At 48.3% G+C, this 13,416-nt stretch overlaps 17 non-coding genes and 1 pseudogene across 17 annotated transcripts; 11 read left to right on the forward strand and 7 right to left on the reverse strand.

The window, feature by feature from the left end:
* Positions 1–1,166: 1,166 nt before the first annotated feature.
* Positions 1,167–1,330, reverse strand: LOC134986351 (U1 spliceosomal RNA). The gene has a single exon (XR_010192245.1). It is a non-coding gene; the product is annotated as a U1 spliceosomal RNA (small nuclear RNA).
* Positions 1,331–1,773: 443 nt separating this feature from the next.
* LOC134986413 (U1 spliceosomal RNA) lies at positions 1,774–1,936 on the reverse strand. Its single transcript, XR_010192299.1, has one exon. It is a non-coding gene; the product is annotated as a U1 spliceosomal RNA (small nuclear RNA).
* Positions 1,937–2,088: 152 nt separating this feature from the next.
* LOC134986491 (U1 spliceosomal RNA) lies at positions 2,089–2,252 on the reverse strand. Its single transcript, XR_010192360.1, has one exon. It is a non-coding gene; the product is annotated as a U1 spliceosomal RNA (small nuclear RNA).
* Positions 2,253–2,923: 671 nt separating this feature from the next.
* LOC134986445 (U1 spliceosomal RNA) lies at positions 2,924–3,086 on the reverse strand. The gene has a single exon (XR_010192324.1). It is a non-coding gene; the product is annotated as a U1 spliceosomal RNA (small nuclear RNA).
* A 152-nt stretch (positions 3,087–3,238) lies between these two features.
* LOC134986514 (U1 spliceosomal RNA) lies at positions 3,239–3,402 on the reverse strand. Its single transcript, XR_010192383.1, has one exon. It is a non-coding gene; the product is annotated as a U1 spliceosomal RNA (small nuclear RNA).
* A 1,079-nt stretch (positions 3,403–4,481) lies between these two features.
* Positions 4,482–4,645, forward strand: LOC134986380 (U1 spliceosomal RNA). Its single transcript, XR_010192273.1, has one exon. It is a non-coding gene; the product is annotated as a U1 spliceosomal RNA (small nuclear RNA).
* Positions 4,646–4,797: 152 nt separating this feature from the next.
* On the forward strand, positions 4,798–4,960 carry LOC134986455 (U1 spliceosomal RNA). Its single transcript, XR_010192330.1, has one exon. It is a non-coding gene; the product is annotated as a U1 spliceosomal RNA (small nuclear RNA).
* Positions 4,961–5,631: 671 nt separating this feature from the next.
* Positions 5,632–5,795, forward strand: LOC134986339 (U1 spliceosomal RNA). The gene has a single exon (XR_010192234.1). It is a non-coding gene; the product is annotated as a U1 spliceosomal RNA (small nuclear RNA).
* A 152-nt stretch (positions 5,796–5,947) lies between these two features.
* LOC134986449 (U1 spliceosomal RNA) lies at positions 5,948–6,110 on the forward strand. Its single transcript, XR_010192325.1, has one exon. It is a non-coding gene; the product is annotated as a U1 spliceosomal RNA (small nuclear RNA).
* Positions 6,111–6,781: 671 nt separating this feature from the next.
* LOC134986354 (U1 spliceosomal RNA) lies at positions 6,782–6,945 on the forward strand. Its single transcript, XR_010192248.1, has one exon. It is a non-coding gene; the product is annotated as a U1 spliceosomal RNA (small nuclear RNA).
* A 152-nt stretch (positions 6,946–7,097) lies between these two features.
* LOC134986397 (U1 spliceosomal RNA) lies at positions 7,098–7,260 on the forward strand. The gene has a single exon (XR_010192288.1). It is a non-coding gene; the product is annotated as a U1 spliceosomal RNA (small nuclear RNA).
* Positions 7,261–7,931: 671 nt separating this feature from the next.
* Positions 7,932–8,095, forward strand: LOC134986385 (U1 spliceosomal RNA). Its single transcript, XR_010192277.1, has one exon. It is a non-coding gene; the product is annotated as a U1 spliceosomal RNA (small nuclear RNA).
* Positions 8,096–8,247: 152 nt separating this feature from the next.
* On the forward strand, positions 8,248–8,410 carry LOC134986471 (U1 spliceosomal RNA). The gene has a single exon (XR_010192342.1). It is a non-coding gene; the product is annotated as a U1 spliceosomal RNA (small nuclear RNA).
* Positions 8,411–9,081: 671 nt separating this feature from the next.
* Positions 9,082–9,245, forward strand: LOC134986384 (U1 spliceosomal RNA). The gene has a single exon (XR_010192276.1). It is a non-coding gene; the product is annotated as a U1 spliceosomal RNA (small nuclear RNA).
* Positions 9,246–9,397: 152 nt separating this feature from the next.
* On the forward strand, positions 9,398–9,539 carry LOC134986486 (U1 spliceosomal RNA; annotated as a pseudogene).
* Positions 9,540–10,227: 688 nt separating this feature from the next.
* LOC134986394 (U1 spliceosomal RNA) lies at positions 10,228–10,391 on the forward strand. Its single transcript, XR_010192285.1, has one exon. It is a non-coding gene; the product is annotated as a U1 spliceosomal RNA (small nuclear RNA).
* Positions 10,392–12,466: 2,075 nt separating this feature from the next.
* LOC134986442 (U1 spliceosomal RNA) lies at positions 12,467–12,629 on the reverse strand. Its single transcript, XR_010192322.1, has one exon. It is a non-coding gene; the product is annotated as a U1 spliceosomal RNA (small nuclear RNA).
* A 152-nt stretch (positions 12,630–12,781) lies between these two features.
* Positions 12,782–12,945, reverse strand: LOC134986371 (U1 spliceosomal RNA). Its single transcript, XR_010192263.1, has one exon. It is a non-coding gene; the product is annotated as a U1 spliceosomal RNA (small nuclear RNA).
* Positions 12,946–13,416: the final 471 nt, after the last annotated feature.

The following is a 13,416-nucleotide window of genomic DNA, read 5'->3' on the forward strand; positions in this document are numbered from 1 at the left end:
ACGCGTAAGAAAGGTGATTACAGGACACTCTGATTGCTGAGATATAAGCCCGTTCATGAACGAGCTACATCACGGCGGACGTCTGATGTAAAGACAGCGGTGAAGGGGAAAAAGCAATTTGAGACCGAGCAAAAGGAGGTCTCTACCCCACGGCAGGGAGAAATATCCCGACCGCGAGTGCCAATATGATCCAGCCAAGGTTAACGGGGGTCGTAGCATACCGCTGTGTTTCACCAACCATCACAGCGCTCTCCCCCTGTTTTCTTTCATTACTCACGTGAGTTACATATGAACTTTAACTGCAGTAAATAAGAGGCGTTGGTTACAACTGTTGCTGTTCATCCACAAGAAGGAATTTAATGTATCAATTACAATTGGAAAGTAACGAATAAATTACAACAGCTGTATCCAGGAGGATTTTTTGGACACTTTAATAAACATTCCGTTGTCATCAAGGGCAATATGAAATAGATCCTGATTACATTTAGATATGGATAGTGGTGCCTATATATGTTGACTCCATTGTATTTTATTGAATGTGGGTTTCTTCTGTCTATATATATTTTTTAAAAATAAGGAGCTTGTATATTTTATTTTTTGCGCTCCCTTTATAACAAATGTGATTATCTTTAAAATTTGGTTTATTATTGGTAGAACAGTACTACCTATGGGAGCAGCATTTTATAATATATGGTGAAAATTAATAGATGTATAAAGATTAAATAAGCAACAAATTGGTGAAATAGATAAGTTTTGATAGGAGCGCTGGGTTCTATATATATATATATTGACATTTGGTTATATATATGTATAGACTTTATAAATTCTTGACAGAGATGTGCCTGAGCAGCGGCCCTCCCCAGCCCTATCCCAAATCATACTTATTTTGCATAGGCTGGGGAGGGCCGCTGCTCAGGCATACCGCAGGAGCAGCACACCCAGAGTGCAATGGGTGAGCCTTGCCCTGGGAGAAGCACCTTCATGATCATAGTATCTCACCTGGCAGGTAAGTAGGAGTTGGGCTAGAGCTGGGGAGGGTCGCTGCTCGGGCACCCCCCTGTCAAGTGAAGGAGATCCAACTGAGGCAGCACAAGGGAACTCTCGAAAGAGGAACAAGGCTAGAGGAAGATCTGAGACAAAGAAATTTGACTTTTACCAGAGCTGACCAGAGGAAAGCACAAACACAGTCCCCCACTACCACAAATAATGCAGTCAAGTTTCCCACATTTGGGGAAATCACAGGGGTCAGCATACCCAGAATGCAATGAATGAACCTCACCCTGGGAGAAAAATCTTCATGACCATGGTATCTCCTATGCAAAATAAGTATGATTTGGGATAGGGCTGGGGAGGGCCGCTGCTCAGGCATATCTCTGTCAAGTAAAGGAGATTCGTCTGCATATGAAAAGAGAAAAGGGGCGTGCAGGGCATGGCGGCCTTTTGCGGCGCTTGGATGACCCCTAGCTCGCATTAAGCACCTCCACCCTCCTTCGGTGTGGGGCTCATGTTGGCTATGCCCCAGCCCCTGAAGCATTCAAGCTGATTTCTTGCAGCAGCTGGGCACTGTAACAGCTCCAGAGCTACTCTGTAAGGCAAGTAAAAGGGCGTGGGCCCTGCAGCACTACCTGTAGTTTGCATTGTGCGTTGGAAGGCACAAAGTAAGCAGACGGGAGAAGTCAGGATAGTGCGCAAGGGCATAGAAGGGAGCAGCTCAAGAAAAGAGAAGTGGAAACAGACAGCAAACTAGGCTGGGGAGAGACCTGAGACAAAGAGATCTGAATTATACGAGAGCCGACCAGGGGAAACACAAATTATGCAGTCAAGTTTCCCACATTTGGGGAAATCACAGGAGCAGCACACCCAGAGTGCAATGGGTGAGCCTTGCCCTGGGAGAAGCACCTTCATGATCATAGTATCTCACCTGGCAGGTAAGTAGGAGTTGGGCTAGAGCTGGGGAGGGTCGCTGCTCGGGCACCCCCCTGTCAAGTGAAGGAGATCCAACTGAGGCAGCACAAGGGAACTCTCGAAAGAAGAACAAGGCTAGAGGAAAATCTGAGACAAATAAATCTGACTTTTACCAGAGCTGACCAGAGGAAAGCACAAACACAGTCCCCCACTACCACAAATAATGCAGTCGAGTTTCCCACATTTGGGGAAATCACAGGGGTCAGCATACCCAGAATGCAATGAATGAACCTCACCCTGGGAGAACAATCTTCATGACCATGGTATCTCCTATGCAAAATAAGTATGATTTGGGATAGGGCTGGGGAGGGCCGCTGCTCAGGCACATCTCTGTCAAGTAAAGGAGATTCAACTGAGGCAGCACAAGGGAACTCTCATCTGGGGACAACAACTCCAGGGAGAACACATATTTTCAGATGAACATGGGAGGGCAGAAGGCTGCCTAATACTGAAGCACCCCCAAACAACAAACCAAATGCAACAACTAGTGCAAGCATTCCTGGGGGAAGGCCTGCAGCAGATGGATTTGCATATGGTGATGTCATCCAAGCAGTGAGTCAAAGTTGGCTTCAACCCTCGTCTGCATATGAAAAGAGAAAAGGGGCGTGCAGGGCATGGCGGCCTTTTGCGGCGCTTGGAAGACCACTAGTTCGCATTAAACACCTCCACCCTCCTTCGGTGTGGGGCTCATGTTGGCTATGCCCCAGCCCCTGAAGCATTCAAGCTGATTTCTTGCAGCAGCTGGGCACTGTAACAGCTCCAGAGCTGCTCTGTAAGGCAAGTAAAAGGGTGTGGGCCCTGCAGCACTACCTGTAGTTCGCATTGTGCGTTGGAAGGCACAAATTAAGCAGACGGGAGAAGTCAGGATAGTGCGCAAGGGCATAGAAGGGAGCGGCTCAAGAAAAGAGAAGTGGAAACAGACAGCAAACTAGGCTGGAGAGAGACCTGAGACAAAGAGATCTGAATTATACGAGAGCCGACCAGGGGAAACACAAATTATGCAGTCAAGTTTCCCACATTTGGGGAAATCACATGAGCAGCACACCCAGAGTGCAATGGGTGAGCCTTGCCCTGGGAGAAGCACCTTCATGATCATAGTATCTCACCTGGCAGGTAAGTAGGAGTTGGGCTAGAGCTGGGGAGGGTCGCTGCTCGGGCACCCCCCTGTCAAGTGAAGGAGATCCAACCGAGGCAGCACAAGGAAACTCTCGAAAGAAGAACAAGGCTAGAAGAAGATCTGAGACAAATAAATCTGACTTTTACCAGAGCTGACCAGAGGAAAGAACAAACACAGTCCCCCACTACCACAAATAATGCAGTCGAGTTTCCCACATTTGGGGAAATCACAGGGGTCAGCATACCCAGAATGCAATGTATGAACCTCACCCTGGGAGAACAATCTTCATGACCATGGTATCTCCTATGCAAAATAAGTATGATTTGGGATAGGGCTGGGGAGGGCCGCTGCTCAGGCACATCTCTGTCAAGTAAAGGAGATTCAACTGAGGCAGCACAAGGGAACTCTCATCTGGGGACAACAACTGCAGGGAGAACACATATTTTCAGATGAACATGGGAGGGCAGAAGGCTGCCTAATACTGAAGCACCCCCAAACAACAAAACAAATGCAACAACTAGTACAAGCATTCCTGGGGGAAGGCCTGCAGCAGATGGATTTGCATATGGTGATGTCATCCAAGCAGTGGGTCAAAGTTGGCTTCAACCCTCGTCTGCATATGAAAAGAGAAAAGGGGCGTGCAGGGCATGGCGGCCTTTTGCGGCGCTTGGATGACCCCTAGTTCGCATTAAACACCTCCACCCTACTTCGGTGTTGGGCTCATGTTGGCTATGCCCCAGCCCCTGAAGCATTCAAGCTGATTACTTGCAGCAGCTGGGCACTGTAATAGCTCCAGAGCTGCTCTGTAAGGCAAGTAAAAGGGTGTGGGCCCTGCAGCACTACCTGTAGTTCACATTGTGCGTTGGAAGGCACAAAGTAAGCAGACGGGAGAAGTCAAGATAGTGCGCAAGGGCATAGAAGGGAGCGGCTCAAGAAAAGAGAAGTGGAAACAGACAGCAAACTAGGCTGGAGAGAGACCTGAGACAAAGAGATCTGAATTATACGAGAGCCAACCAGGGGAAACACAAATTATGCAGTCAACTTTCCCACATTTGGGGAAATCGCAGGAGCAGCACACCCAGAGTGCAATGGATGAGCCTTGCCCTGGGAGAAGCACCTTCATGATCATCTATTAATTTTCACCATATATTATAAAATGCTGCTCCCATAGGTAGTACTGTTCTACCAATAATAAACCAAATTTTAAAGATAATCACACTTGTTATCAAGGGAGCGCAACAAATATATAAGCAACAAATTGGTGAAATAGATACGTTTTGATAGGAGCGCTGGGTTCTATATATATATATTGACATTTGGTTATATATATGTATAGACTTTATAAATTCTTGACAGAGATGTGCCTGAGCAGCGGCCCTCCCCAGCCCTATCCCAAATCATACTTATTTTGCATAGGAGATACCATGGTCATGAAGATTGTTCTCCCAGGGTGAGGTTCATTCATTGCATTCTGGGTATGCTGATCCCTGTGATTTCCCCAAATGTGGGAAACTGGACTGCATTATTTGTGGTAGTAAGGGACTGTGTTTGTGCTTTCCTCTGGTCAGCTCTGGTAAAAGTCAGATTTCTTTGTCTCAGATCTTCCTCTAGCCTTGTTCTTCTTTCGAGAGTTCCCTTGTGCTGCCTCAGTTGGATCTCCTTCACTTGACAGGGGGGTGCCCGAGCAGCGACCCTCCCCAGCTCTAGCCCAACTCCTACTTACCTGCCAGGTGAGATACTATGATCATGAAGGTGCTTCTCCCAGGGCAAGGCTCACCCATTGCACTCTGGGTGTGCTGCTCCTGCGGTTTCCCCAAATGTTGGACACTTGACTGCATAATTTGTGTTTCCCCTGGTCGGCTCTCGTATAATTCAGATCTCTTTGTCTCAGGTCTCTCTCCAGCCTAGTTTGCTGTCTGTTTCCACTTCTCTTTTCTTGAGCCGCTCCCTTCTATGCCCTTGCGCACTATCCTGACTTCTCCCGTCTGCTTACTTTGTGCCTTCCAACGCACAATGCAAACTACAGGTAGTGCTACAGGGCCCACGCCCTTTTACTTGCCTTACAGAGCAGCTCTGGAGCTGTTACAGTGCCCAGCTGCTGCAAGAAATCAGCTTGAATGCTTCAGGGGCTGGGGCATAGCCAACATGAGCCCCACATCGAAGGAGGGTGGAGGTGTTTAATGCGAACTAGGGGTCATCCAAGCGCCGCAAAAGGCCGCCATGCCCTTCACGCCCCTTTTCTCTTTTCATATGCAGACGAGGGTTGAAGCCAACTTTGACCCACTGCTTGGATGACATCACCATATGCAAATCCATCTGCTGCATGCCTTCCCCCGGGAATGCTTGCACTAGTTGTTGCATTTGGTTTGTTGTTTGGGGGTGCTTCAGTATTAGGCAGCCTTCTGCCCTACCATGTTCATCTGAAAATATGTGTTCTCCCTGCAGTTGTTGTCCTCAGATGAGAGTTCCCTTGTGCTGCCTCAGTTGAATCTCCTTTACTTGACAGAGATGTGCCTGAGCAGCGGCCCTCCCCAGCCCTATCCCAAATCATACTTATTTTGCATAGGAGATACCATTTTCATGAAGATTGTTCTCCCAGGGTGAGGTTCATTCATTGCATTCTGGGTATGCTGACCCCTGTGATTTCCCCAAATGTGGGAAACTCGACTGCATTATTTGTGGTAGTGGGGGACTGTGTTTGTGCTTTCCTCTGGTCAGCTCTGGTAAAAGTCAGATTTATTTGTCTCAGATTTTCCTCTAGCCTTGTTCTTCTTTCGAGAGTTCCCTTGTGCTGCCTCAGTTGGATCTCCTTCACTTGACAGGGGGGTGCCCGAGCAGCGACCCTCCCCAGCTGTAGCCCAACTCCTACTGATCTGCCAGGTGAGATACTATGATCATGAAGGTGCTTCTCCCAGGGCAAGGCTCACCCATTGCACTCTGGGTGTGCTGCTCCTGTGATTTCCCCAAATGTGGGAAACTTGACTGCATAATTTGTGTTTCCCCTGGTCGGCTCTCGTATAATTCAGATCTCTTTGTCTCAGGTCTCTCTCCAGCCTAGTTTGCTGTCTGTTTCCACTTCTCTTTTCTTGAGCCGCTCCCTTCTATGCCCTTGCGCACTATCCTGACTTCTCCCGTCTGCTTACTTTGTGCCTTCCAACGCACAATGCAAACTACAGGTAGTGCTGCAGGGCCCACGCCCTTTTACTTGCCTTACAGAGCAGCTCTGGAGCTGTTACAGTGCCCAGCTGCTGCAAGAAATCAGCTTGAATGCTTCAGGGGCTGGGGCATAGCCAACATGAGCCCCACATCGAAGGAGGGTGGAGGTGTTTAATGCGAACTAGGGGTCATCCAAGCGCCGCAAAAGGCCGCCATGCCCTGCACGCCCCTTTTCTCTTTTCATATGCAGACGAGGGTTGAAGCCAACTTTGACCCACTGCTTGAATGACATCACCATATGCAAATCCATCTGCTGCAGGCCTTCCCCCAGGAATGCTTGCACTAGTTGTTGCATTTGGTTTGTTGTTTGGGGGTGCTTCAGTATTAGGCAGCCTTCTGCCCTACCATGTTCATCTGAAAATATGTGTTCTCCCTGCAGTTGTTGTCCCCAGATGAGAGTTCCCTTGTGCTGCCTCAGTTGAATCTCCTTTACTTGACAGAGATGTGCCTGAGCAGCGGCCCTCCCCAGCCCTATCCCAAATCATACTTATTTTGCATAGGAGATACCATGGTCATGAAGATTGTTCTCCCAGGGTGAGGTTAATTCATTGCATTCTGGGTATGCTGACTCCTATGATTTCCCCAAATGTGGGAAACTCGACTGCATTATTTGTGGTAGTGGGGGACTGTGTTTGTTCTTTCCTCTGGTCAGCTCTGGTAAAAGTCAGATTTATTTGTCTCAGATCTTCCTCTAGCCTTGTTCTTCTTTCGAGAGTTTCCTTGTGCTGCCTCGGTTGGATCTCCTTCACTTGACAGGGGGGTGCCCGAGCAGCGACCCTCCCCAGCTCTATCCCAAATCTTACTTACCTGCCAGGTGAGATACTATGATCATGAAGGTGCTTCTCCCAGGGCAAGGCTCACCCATTGCACTCTGGGTGTGCTGCTCCTGCGATTTCCCCAAATGTGGGAAACTTGACTGCATAATTTGTGTTTCCCCTGGTCGGCTCTCGTATAATTCAGATCTCTTTGTCTCAGGTCTCTCTCCAGCCTAGTTTGCTGTCTGTTTCCACTTCTCTTTTCTTGAGCCACTCCCTTCTATGCCCTTGCGCACTATCCTGACTTCTCCCGTCTGCTTAATTTGTGCCTTCCAACGCACAATGCGAACTACAGGTAGTGCTGCAGGGCCCACACCCTTTTACTTGCCTTACAGATCAGCTCTGGAGCTGTTACAGTGCCCAGCTGCTGCAAGAAATCAGCTTGAATGCTTCAGGGGCTGGGGCATAGCCAATATGAGCCCCACACCGAAGGAGGGTGGAGGTGTTTAATGCGAACTAGGGGTCTTCCAAGCGCCGCAAAAGGCTGCCATGCCCTGCACGCCCCTTTTCTCTTTTCATATGCAGACGAGGGTTGAAGCCATCTTTGACCCACTGCTTGGATGACATCACCATATGCAAATCCATCTGCTGCAGGCCTTCCCCCAGGAATGCTTGCACAAGTTGTTGCATTTGGTTTGTTGTTTGGGGGTGCTTCAGTATTAGGCAACCTTCTGCCCTCCCATGTTCATCTGAAAATATGTGTTCTCCCTGGAGTTGTTGTCCCAAGCTGAGAGTTCCCTTGTGCTGCCTCAGTTGAATCTCCTTTACTTGACAGAGATGTTCCTGAGCAGCGGCCCTCCCCAGCCCTATCCCAAATCATACTTATTTTGCATAGGAGATACCATGGTCATGAAGATTGTTCTCCCAGGGTGAGATTCAGTCAATGCATTCTGGGTATGCTGACCCCTGTGATTTCCCCAAATGTGGGAAACTTGACTGCATTATTTGTGGTAGTTGGGGACTGTGTTTGTGCTTTCCTCTGGTCAGCTCTGGTAAAAGTCAGATTTCTTTGTCTCAGATCTTCCTCTAGCCTTGTTCTTCTTTCGAGAGTTCCCTTGTGCTGCCTCAGTTGGATCTCCTTCACTTGACAGGGGGGTGCCCGAGCAGCGACCCTCCCCAGCTCTAGCCCAACTCCTACTTACCTGCCAGGTGAGATACTATGATCATGAAGTTGCTTCTCCCAGGGCAAGGCTCACCCATTGCACTCTGGGTGTGCTGCTCCTGCGGTTTCCCCAAATGTTGGACACTTGACTGCATAATTTGTGTTTCCCCTGGTCGGCTCTCGTATAATTCAGATCTCTTTGTCTCAGGTCTCTCTCCAGCCTAGTTTGTTGTCTGTTTCCACTTCTCTTTTCTTGAGCCACTCCCTTCTATGCCCTTGCGCACTATCCTGACTTCTCCCGTCTGCTTAATTTGTGCCTTCCAACGCACAATGCGAACTACAGGTAGTGCTGCAGGGCCCACGCCCTTTTACTTGCCTTACAGAGCAGCTCTGGAGCTGTTATAGTGCCCAGCTGCTGCAAGAAATCAGCTTGAATGCTTCAGGGGCTGGGGCATAGCCAACATGAGCCCCACACCGAAGGAGGGTGGAGGTGTTTAATGCGAACTAGGGGTCATCCAAGCACCGCAAAAGGCCGCCATGCCCTGCATGCCAATTTTCTCTTTTCATATGCAGACGAGGGTTGAAGCCAACTTTGACCCACTGCTTGGATGACATCACCATATGCAAATCCATCTGCTGCAGGCCTTCCCCCAGGAATGCTTGCACTAGTTGTAGCATTTGGTTTGTTGTTTGGGGGTGCTTCAGTATTAGGCAGCCTTCTGCCCTCCCATGTTCATCTGAAAATATGTGTACCTCCTGCAGTTGTTGTCCCCAGATGAGAGTTCCCTTGTGCTGCCTCAGTTGAATCTCCTTTACTTGACAGAGATGTGCCTGAGCAGCGGCCCTCCCCAGCCCTATCCCAAATCATACTTATTTTGCATAGGAGATACCATGGTCATGAAGATTGTTCTCCCAGGGTGAGGTTCATTCATTGCATTCTGGGTATGCTGACCCATGTGATTTCCCCAAATGTGGTAAACTTGACAGCATTATTTGTGGTAGTGGGGGACTGTGTTTGTGCTTTCCTCTGGTCAGCTCTGGTAAAAGTCAGATTTCTTTGTCTCAGATCTTCCTCTAGCCTTGTTCTTCTTTCGAGAGTTCCCTTGTGCTGCCTCAGTTGGATCTCCTTCACTTGACAGGGGGGTGCCCGAGCAGCGACCCTCCCCAGCTCTAGCCCAACTCCTTCTTACCTGCTAGGTAAGATACTATGATCATGAATGTGCTTCTCCCTGGGCAAGGATCACCCATTGCACTCTGGGTGTGCTGCCCCTGTGATTTCCCCAAATGTGGGAAACTTGACTGCGTAATTTGTGTTTCCCCTGGTCGGCTCTCATATAATTCAGATCTCTTTGTCTCAGGTCTCTCTCCAGCCTAGTTTGCTGTCTGTTTCCACTTCTTTTTTCTTGAGCCCCTCCCTTCTATACCCTTGTGCACTATCCTGACTTCTCCTCCCATCTGCTTACTTTGTGCCTTACAATGCACAATGCAAACTACAGGTAGTGCTGCAGGGCCCACACCCTTTTACTTGCCTTACAGAGCAGCTCTGGAGCTGTTACAGTGCCCAGCTGCTGCAAGAAATCAGCTTGAATGCTTCAGGGGCTGGGGCATGGCCAACATGAGCCCCACACAGAAGGAGGGTGGGGGTATTTAATGCAAACTAGGGGTCATCCAAGCGCCGCAAAAGGCCGCCATGCCCTGCATACCCCTTTTCTCTTTTCATATGCAGACGAGGGTTGAAGCCAACTTTGACCCACTGCTTGGATGACATCACCATATGCAAATCCATCTGCTGCAGCCTTCCCCCAGGAATGCTTGCACTAGTTGTTGCATTTGGTTTGTTGTTTGGGGGTGCTGCAGTATAAGGCAGCCTTCTGCCCTCCCATGTTCATCTGAAAATATGTGTTCTCCCTGCAGTTGTTGTCCCCAGATGAGAGTTCCCTTGTGCTGCCTCAGTTGAATCTCCTTTACTTGACAGAGATGTGCCTGAGCAGCGGCCCTCCCCAGCCCAAATCATACTTATTTTGCATAGGCGATACCATGGTCATGAAGATTGTTCTCTCAGGGTGAGGTTCATTCATTGCATTCTGGGTATGCTGACCCCTGTGATTTCCCCAAATGTGGGAAACTTGACTGCATTATTTGTGGTAGTGAGTGACTGTGTTTGTGCTTTCCTCTGGTCAGCTCTGGTAAAAGTCAGATTTCTTTGTCTCAGATCTTCCTCTAGCCTTGTTTTTCTTTCGAGAGTTCCCTTGTGCTGCCTCAGTTGGATCTCCTTCACTTGACAGGGGGCTGCCCGAGCAGCGACCCTCCCCAGCTCTAGCACATGTAAGTTTGTTTTTATTTTACTACATTGTGGTTTGTGGCTCTATACCATGTAATGCATGTCTTTTAACAGTAGTCAAGTCTTCCAATGTGCTTGTTAGTGAAACCCAATACATAGCTTTATTTTATTTTGTTTCTTCAAATATTGAATGCATATGTCTTGTAACTTTTTTTTTCAATATATAAACATTTTTATTATAAGATTTTCAATGACACAAGTACATCCAAGTTGCAGATTATGGGTTGTGAAGGACAAATCAACCATATAAACAATTTAAGCAATTTAAATTGCATGCAGGTAGTAGAATATCAAACTCCTTGGATGAGAGTTGGTCGTAATAAACTAGGATAGAAAAGAATAAAGTAGAAAATAAGATTTTAAACCTACCGGTAAATCTTTTTCTCGTAGTCCGTAGAGGGTGCTGGGGACTCCGTAAGGACCATGGGGATAGACGGGCTCCGCAGGAGACATGGGCACTTTAAGAAAGACTTTAGTTCTGGGTGTGCACTGGCTCCTCCCTCTATGCGCCTCTATGCCACAGTTAGAGAAACTGTGCCCAGAGGAGACTGACAGTATGAGGAAAGGATTTTGTTAATCCAGGGCAAGATTCATACCAGCCACACCAATCACACCGTATAACTTGTGATAAACTACCCAGTTATGAGTACGAAAAAACAACATACTGTAGCATCAGTGCAGGACCGATGCAACTATAACATAACCCTTATTGAAGCAATAACTATATACAAGTATTGCAGAAGTAGTCCGCACTTGGGACGGGCGCCCAGCATCCTCTACGGACTACGAGAAAAAGATTTACCGGTAGGTTTAAAATCTTATTTTCTCTAACGTCCTAGAGGATGCTGGGGACTCCGTAAGGACCATGGGGATTATACCAAAGCTCCAAAACGGGCGGGAGAGTGCGGATGACTCTGCAGCACCGATTGAGCAAACATGAGTTCCTCCTCAGCCAGGGTATCAAACTTATAGTATTTTGAAAAGGTGTTTGAACCTGACCAAGTAGCAGCTCGACACAGCTGTAGTGCCGAGACCCCTCGGGCAGCCGCCCAAGGAGAGCCCACTTTCCTCGTGGAATGGGCCTAGACCGATTTCGGTAACTGCAATCCAGCCATAGAATGCGCTTGCTGAATCGTGTTACAAATCCAGCGAGCAATAGCCTGCTTTGAAGCAGGGGCACCAATCTTGTTGGTTGCATACAGGACAAACAGCGCTTCAGTTTTCCTGACTCTAGCCGTCCTGGCCACGTAAATTTTCAAAGCCCTGACCACATCAAGTAACTCGGAATCCTCCAAGTCACGCGTAGCCAAAGGCACCACAATAGATTGGTTCATATGAAAAGATGAGACCACTTTTGGTAGGAATTGAGGATGGGTCCGCAATTCCGCTCTATCCACATGGAACACCAAATATGGGCTTTTATGTGACAAAGCCGCTAATTCCGACACTCGCCTAGCCGAAGCCAAGGCTAATAACATGACCACCTTCCACGTGAGATATGTTAACTCCACCGTTTTAAGGCTGCTAAAAACTGCTAGCGAGCAATCAACTCAGAATGACCCCCATAGTGTATTGCAAGAAAATATCTGTAAATCCAATGGTACCGTAAGTGCGGTATATACTTGCACTTCTTTGCGGGGCGAGAACATCTCCCCTAAGTGAAGTCAGCCCTATGAATAGAGTTTGTGTGATCCCTGTGCAGCAGTCACAGAAAGGGTTCATCTCTGCAGTTTGTCACTCAAATTACATTGTTGCATTTTTTCTAGAAGTGGATCTGAGAGCTGTTACCCGCAGACGAGCTACAATAATTATCCTGGGATAGTGCGCAAGGGCATAGAAGGGAGCGGCTCAAGAAAAGAGAAGTGGAAACAGACAGCAAACTAGGCTGGAGAGAGACCTGAGACAAAGAGATCTGAATTATACGAGAGCCGACCAGGGGAAACACAAATTATGCAGTCAAGTTTCCCACATTTGGGGAAATCGCAGGAGCAGCACACCCAGAGTGCAATGGGTGAGCCTTGCCCTGGGAGAAGCACCTTCATGATCATAGTATCTCACATGGCAGGTAAGTAGGAGTTGGGCTAGAGCTGGGGAGGGTCGCTGCTCGGGCACCCCCCTGTCAAGTGAAGGAGATCCAACTGAGGCAGCACAAGGGAACTCTCGAAAGAAGAACAAGGCTAGAGGAAGATCTGAGACAAAGAAATCTGACTTTTACCAGAGCTGACCAGTGGAAAGCACAAACACAGTCCCTCACTACCACAAATAATGCAGTCAAGTTTCCCACATTTGGGGAAATCACAGGGGTCAGCATACCCAGAATGCAATGAATGAACCTCACCCTGGGAGAACAATCTTCATGACCATGGTATCTCCTATGCAAAATAAGTATGATTTGGGATAGGGCTGGGGAGGGCCGCTGCTCAGGCACATCTCTGTCAAGTAAAGGAGATTCAACTGAGGCAGCACAAGGGAACTCTCATCTGGGGACAACAACTGCAGGGAGAACACATATTTTCAGATGAACATGGGAGGGCAGAAGGCTGCCTAATACTGAAGCACCCCCAAACAACAAACCAAATGCAACAACTAGTGCAAGCATTCCTGGGGGAAGGTCTGCAGAAGACGGATTTGCATACGGTGATGTCATCCAAGCAGTGGGCCAAAGTTGGCTGGAACCCTCATCTGCATATGAAAAGAGAAAAGGGGTATGCAGGGCATGGCGGCCTTTTGCCGCGCTTGTATGACCCCTAGTTTGCATTAAATACCCCCACCCTCCTTCTGTGTGGGGCTCATGTTGGCCATGCCCCAGCCCCTGAAGCATTCAAGCTGATTTCTTGCAGCAGCTGGGCACTGTAAAAGC

The sequence above is a fragment of the Pseudophryne corroboree genome (assembly GCF_028390025.1).
Source record: "Pseudophryne corroboree isolate aPseCor3 chromosome 7 unlocalized genomic scaffold, aPseCor3.hap2 SUPER_7_unloc_3, whole genome shotgun sequence".
Classification (NCBI taxonomy): domain Eukaryota; kingdom Metazoa; phylum Chordata; class Amphibia; order Anura; family Myobatrachidae; genus Pseudophryne; species Pseudophryne corroboree.